The sequence below is a fragment of the Crocuta crocuta genome, unplaced genomic scaffold (genome assembly GCF_008692635.1).
Source record: "Crocuta crocuta isolate KB4526 unplaced genomic scaffold, BGI_CrCroc_1.0 scaffold29, whole genome shotgun sequence".
Classification (NCBI taxonomy): domain Eukaryota; kingdom Metazoa; phylum Chordata; class Mammalia; order Carnivora; family Hyaenidae; genus Crocuta; species Crocuta crocuta.
In genome coordinates this window covers 2,658,713-2,664,898 of record NW_027533280.1, presented here as the reverse complement: position 1 = coordinate 2,664,898, position 6,186 = coordinate 2,658,713, and positions in this window count along the sequence as shown.

Sequence of the window (6,186 nt, the reverse complement as noted above, 5' to 3'; positions counted from 1 at the left end):
GGTCTAGAAAACTGGATTTGGAGCTGAGAGGCCACCACAGCCTTCAAGGGCCTATGTGATCTAACACTTGTCTACTTCTCCAGCCTGATTCCCTCCATTCTCCCCACCATGTACTCAATTCCAATGACGTTGGGTGTCTTTTTCTTTCCCAAGCACACTAAGCTCATTCTTGCCTCCAGACATTCACACATGCTATTCCCTCTACCAGAAGTACCTTTTCCCTTGTGTCCTATTTTTTTAAAGTTTATTTATTCTTGAGAAAGAGAGAGAGACAGAGCATGAGCAGGGTAGGGGGCAAAGAGAGAGAGGAAGACAAAGAATCTGAAGCAGACTCCAGGCTTCAAGCTGTCAGCACAGAGCTGGATGTGGGGCTCGAACCATGAGATCATGAGCTGAGCCTAAGTCGGACACTTAACCAACTGAGCCACTCAGATGCCCCCTTTATGTCCTATTTATTTAGGTTATAACTTAAAGTTACTAATCAAAAGGATATATCTTGCTTCATCAAATCTATAGATGCAACCCTCTCCCCACTCATCTTTGGTAAAATTCTCCCTTTTCACTTTACTCATAGCATTCCTCACTATTCATCTTTTTATTTATTTTTATTTTTTTTAATGTTTTATTTATTTCTAGGAGAGAGAGAGAGAGAGAGACAGCGTGAGCAGGGGAGGGTCAGAGAGAGAGGGAGTCACAGACTCTGAAACAGGCTCCAGGCTCTGAGCTGGCAGTCAGCACAGAGCCCGAAGCGGGGCTCGAACCCACGAACCGCGAGATCATGCCCTAAGCGAAAGTCGGACGCTTAACCGACTAAGCCACCCAGGCGCCCCACTATTCATCTTTTTAAAAAGTGGTTTCTTGTTTGTTTCTTCCCTAAAAAATATGATGAAAGATCTGTCTTATTCATCACTGTATGTTTAGGGTACCAGATGGTGCCAGGTATATAATTTAGTAGGTGGTGAATTAATGCATTTTAGAGAAAGTAAAAGCCTATGTACATTTGGTGACGCTGGAAGGAACCTTAAAGAGAACAGCCCTACTCCATCATTTGACAACTGGGGAAGTTGAGTTCAGAGAGATGAACCAATATACCCAAGCCACACAAAGAATTCGTGACACAAGTGTCACTTTGTACTTTGCCTAGTGTTTTAACATGTATCACCGCATCACCTTAGTTTTCCTTTTTTTTTTTTTTTTTTGGTGCAATGGTAGAGTCCTTGGGGTGATGTCATGGACTCCAAAACCTTCTTGGGGACCAAAGAAAGACAATGGATGAGTGACCTCTGCCTACATGCCCAGGAGGGGCCCCCAGAGAACAGGTGTAATTGGACACCTTCCCTGTGTTGGAAGAATATCCAAGACATATTGTGTTTCTCCGGAACGTAGGATCAAGGGCCCCCTGGGTGGCGCACAAGGCAAGGTTGTTTCCCTGGGATTAAGGTAGACCTCTAGTGACTCAAAGTCACAAAACCGATCCCGGCCCTGCAATAAAACTGCTGGGTGATCTTGGGCAGCAAGTTACCTGGTCCTTCTGGCCGTCTCTCTTTCTCCGTCTGTAAAATGGGTAGGTAGGTTGGGCTGGGATCTCTGAGGTTCTGGGAGATTCGCCCTCTGACCCATTGAGTTGGTAGGAGGTGTGCCACCTGGTTTTGAATACTGAATAGACTCCGTAAACCTTTCAAATTTAGGAATGAATGAATTAAACTGCTAGGGTGGGTCAAGGTGCTGGAGGCGTCAAACTGCTGGGAGAACCAGGCTTTGCAGGTCACAAGGGGAGACCGAGGGGTCAGAGGTCGGATTCCGGTCCAACCCGAGAAGAACCGGAAGTCCCAAATCCGGTCCACTCTGGGCCCGGGCCTCCAGCCGCGTGACTAAACCTCCCGAGGCGGAGCTTCAGCACCAGGAGCGGGCGGAGTTTGGAGCCTCCCAATGACAGCGCGGGTGTCCTCGCACTGCAGCCAATCAGCGCAGGACNGGGACCTGTCCCTAAAGCGCTCGTAGAAAGTGCGGCCGCTCGCCCCGCCCCGCCAGGGAGGCGGGAAGGAGGGCGGGCTTTCCCTCCGGCGTTCGCCTATCACGGTGCGCAGCCTCGGGAGAGGCGGGCGGCGGCACCAATCAGGGCAGCAGCCGTAGCTCCGCGGAGCAGTTGGCTACAGTTGTTGCAACTTTTTTCGAAAGCTGCGTTTCCCGGGAGATCCCAGGCGGTGACAGAGCCGGGCCATGGCTAGAGGTATTTGCCCGGGTGGCCAGCGCCGGGGAGGCTCGGGGTGGGGAGGGTCATGTTGCGAGTGGGGGACCAGGGCGGCCGGCGCGGCAGCGGGGAAGCGCCCTGCCGAGGGCTGCTCGGACCCAGCGCAGAGACCGGGCGGCGCGGGGGGGTGCTGCGGAACCTTCTCTAACCAGCCCCCCCAAGCCTCCAGAAGTCCCTCCCACTGCCATGCCCAGGTTTCCCCTTTCTAGAGTACGGGCACCCGCTGGCCGGCTTCTCCAGGGACAACAGATCCATATGTCAAAGCTCTTTGGAAACTAAAGCACAGGGCACCTCCAAGGGATGGTTGTTACTGATATGAGGAAGGGGGAGGGCGAGGTTTTGCCCGCTTCGGGTCTCTCTTTTGCTGGAAACGGAGGTGCCTTCCAGGCCAGGGCGCGGATGGGTACCCTCCATGGTGGGGAGCGCATCGGAGTGGACACCGCAGCAGCGCCTTCCCTCCCCACGCCCTGAGTCAGCTCTGCGCCGCAGGGGCGAGGACTGGGCCCGGCCGGCCCACTTTGGGGTGAGCTGACTCTCACCGCACCATCCCGGGCAGCCCTTCGTCCTGAGGCTGGTCAGGACTCGTGCCCTCGGGAGACGGCTTGGGTGGGATTGTCCATCGCGGGAGGCGATGTCCCAGCCTTAAGTCCTTCTTTGCCCACTTAGTTCGCTGTCAGGGCACTAAGTCCCACGTTATGCGGCAAAGTGATTGCTTACCGCCGATCATTTCCAGCCGCTGTGTCTCCTTCAATGCAAAAACTTGGAGCATGAAGGTTGAGTGGAATTATTATTTTAGAAAAATAAGTTGCGGTTTGACATTTTTCTCAAAATTCCAAGGGACTACATGTTAGTAGGAATTTGCCTTCGTGCACTGTGCTCCCTTTGGCAGTAAAAATGAATAAAATAACGATTCATTTGGCAAATATTTATTGGGCACCTTTGTTTTCAGGCCCTGCACTCAGCTGCATCTTTTATTATCCCAGCGTCTGCTTAGGGTCTTTTGGGACAAACCAGATTCTGATTCAGAAAGGAGACAAACTGAATTTCAAGTTCTTACAAGAGCTTTGTAACCCAATCCACAGAGAAAGCCAAGAGGAATCTTTTTTCCTTGGAAAAGTGTTAAGCATCTAAAAATATATTTAATAGTATCTGACAAATCTTAATAAATCTCTGCTTCCCTGGTTCGTTTTGCCCATTAGAGCAAAAATCATTTAAGCTAACTGCTTCAACAGTAGTGCTTTTTAAAAAAACAAAATAACAACATGGCTTGCTTTAATTAATCTATGGGGAAAACAAAACTAAACACTTTGCCATTGAAGTATTTAAGAACTTAATAGGGGCAGATAATAATTACCGGTGAGGGCCAGGCAACAATAACAAGTTGTTATTTCCGTTTTTCAGAGGTAGAAGCCGAAGTCCACAGTCAGAGTCTAGACGCTGGCCAGTCTGTGCCTTTGCATGTTGCACTCTACCTCCCTTAGCCAACGTGAACGCAAGTGTTCCCAGCTCCTACCACAGCAGGCTTATGAATCACCTTTGTAATTTATTGGTTAGAGATTCACACTCTTTCACTTGACCCCCAAATTAGTAGTTACTCTTTTTTTTTTTTATGTTTGTTTTTTTTTTGAGAGAGAGACAGAAACAGCATGAGTCGGGGAGGGGCAGAGAGAGAGGGAGACACAGAATCTGAAGCAGGCTCCAGGCTCTGAGCTGTCAGCACAGACCCCCATGCGGGGCTCGAACTCACGACCTGAGCTGGGGTCCGATGCTTAACCTACTGAGCCACCATGGGGTCCCATTAGTTGCTTATTTCCTAGGCTTTATTTCTCTTGTAGATTACTGAATTGGGCACTTGGTAGTGTAAATATCAAATCATTTATAGTACTTCAAATGAAGGGTCAGTCTTTTTCTTCTAGAAAACTCTGTGTTGCAAACTTGTAGTTCACTTTGAGAACCTTGCTGGGTCACTTGAACGAAATGTTCAGGTACCAGGCATTTCCTCTCTGGTTCTGAAGTTTTACAATCATGTAGATATTTTCAACCTTCAGTATATTAGTTTGAGAAGGGTCAGTCCATCTGCTTTTCTCCATTTCTGCTGCCACAGCCAGATGGCCTTCTATTTGGTCTCCCTCTTTCTACTTTTACCATTTCCAATTTATTATCCCCCCAGCAACTAGAGTGGTCCCCAAGAACACAGATTTTTATCATGTGAACTTCACTCCTCTTTCCTCCCCCACTGCTCTTAGGATCAAATCCACAATCCTCACTATGGCCTGTAGGGTCTTGCCTACCCCTCTGGCCTCAATTTGCCCCATCTGCCTCTACCTTTACTGTTGTGTCCTTAGCAAGGGCCTGATACAAAGTAGGTATTCAATAAATGTTTGTGGAGTGAATGGATTGCTGTTTTTGTGTCTGAGTTCAAGGGACGCGATATGCATTCTTTTTTTTTTTTTAATGTTTATTTCTTTTGAGAGAGAGAGAGAAGAGAGCCAGCATGTGAGCAGGATAGGGGCAGAAAGAGAGGGAGAGAGAGAATCCTAAGCAGGCTCTGGACCATAAGCATAGAGCCCTTAAGATCATGACCTGAGCTGAAATCAAGAGTCAGACGCTTAACTGACTGAACCACCCAGGCACCCCAGCAATATACATTCTTTCTGATAAAGTACCCCCATATTGTAGCTCTGGGTTCTGCTCTCAGATCTATTACCACTTCAGTCATAGAATCCTTAGTCAAATGATTTATCTTCCCTGAGCTTCGATTTCTACTTCTGTGAAATAGGAATAGTACCCTCTCATAAAGGGTTAAAGGTTATAAAGTTTAAATTAAATAATGCATTATTATAGGGCCTAACACATAGTAAACATTGAATAAATGTTAGTTAGCTATTGGTATCATTCCTGTTGAATTCTACTTCTGTGCAATCCTGGGCAACAATATATATTTTTACACACACCTGAACACCTCATGTACAGAGAAAGACAGTTTTGAAGCTTACCTTGAATGATTTGTATTATATCTTCTAGATACAATACAATACCAGAGCTGCAGTGTTGAGAAATGGGTGCTAGACTTGGACCTTAATGTATGTACCCCTGCATTTGAGGGCTGAAATGGAGAACGCTGCAGCCATGAGCATGTGTGTGTAGTTGAGGGTGGGGGTGGGGTGACCGTTGAAACAGATGCAGACAGGATAACCTGAGTGGCTGCTTCCTGTTCGCAAACCGCCATTCCCGTGATAGTTTAAAGACAAACTGCAAACCTCCGCCCTGGAGATGTAGCACACACTGTTTCAAACGGCTGGGCCTTGGTGTCAGAGTGTTATTCTAGAATCCCCTTTCACTCTCTGCGTAGTGTCTTGGGTATTCACGTGGTCAGTGGTCAGAGGACCCTAGCCGACTGGCGTTAGGGTTGGGTGGAGACTGGGGTCTGGTGGGGAGGAGGGTGCTCTCCAGCCCTGCCCAGGATGCTAAAGCATGAGCTGATTTGGGAGACATTGTCCTCAGCCTGTTCCTGCCACTTAATCCTACTTAGTCTTATCCCTTCTAAGGGGAGGCAGCTACTTAAAGAGACAGCCATTTGTTTATCTGTAGACGTTGAAAGGTGCCCTGGGTGCGTTCAGGAATTCAAGATTCTTGGTTTTGATTAATGAGGACGCTGAGGCCTAGTCCAGGGAAGTGACTTTGTGGGCACAGTCACAAAGCACCTCTGGGGCAGATGCGGGGAGAGAAACCCAATCCTTGCCTCCTGGGGCCATGACCCAAGCAGTAGGAGCTAGATGTCCCGAGGTGTCTTGTTTGCATCTATGACTTTGCACAAATACAGTGCAGTGACTCTTGGCTGTGGGCCCTAATGGCTTCAGCACAGTGGTGCAGGGCCATGAGCTGTGCCAACACAAGACACCTGAGTGTCTGGTGCCCCCCCCCCCCCCCCCCTC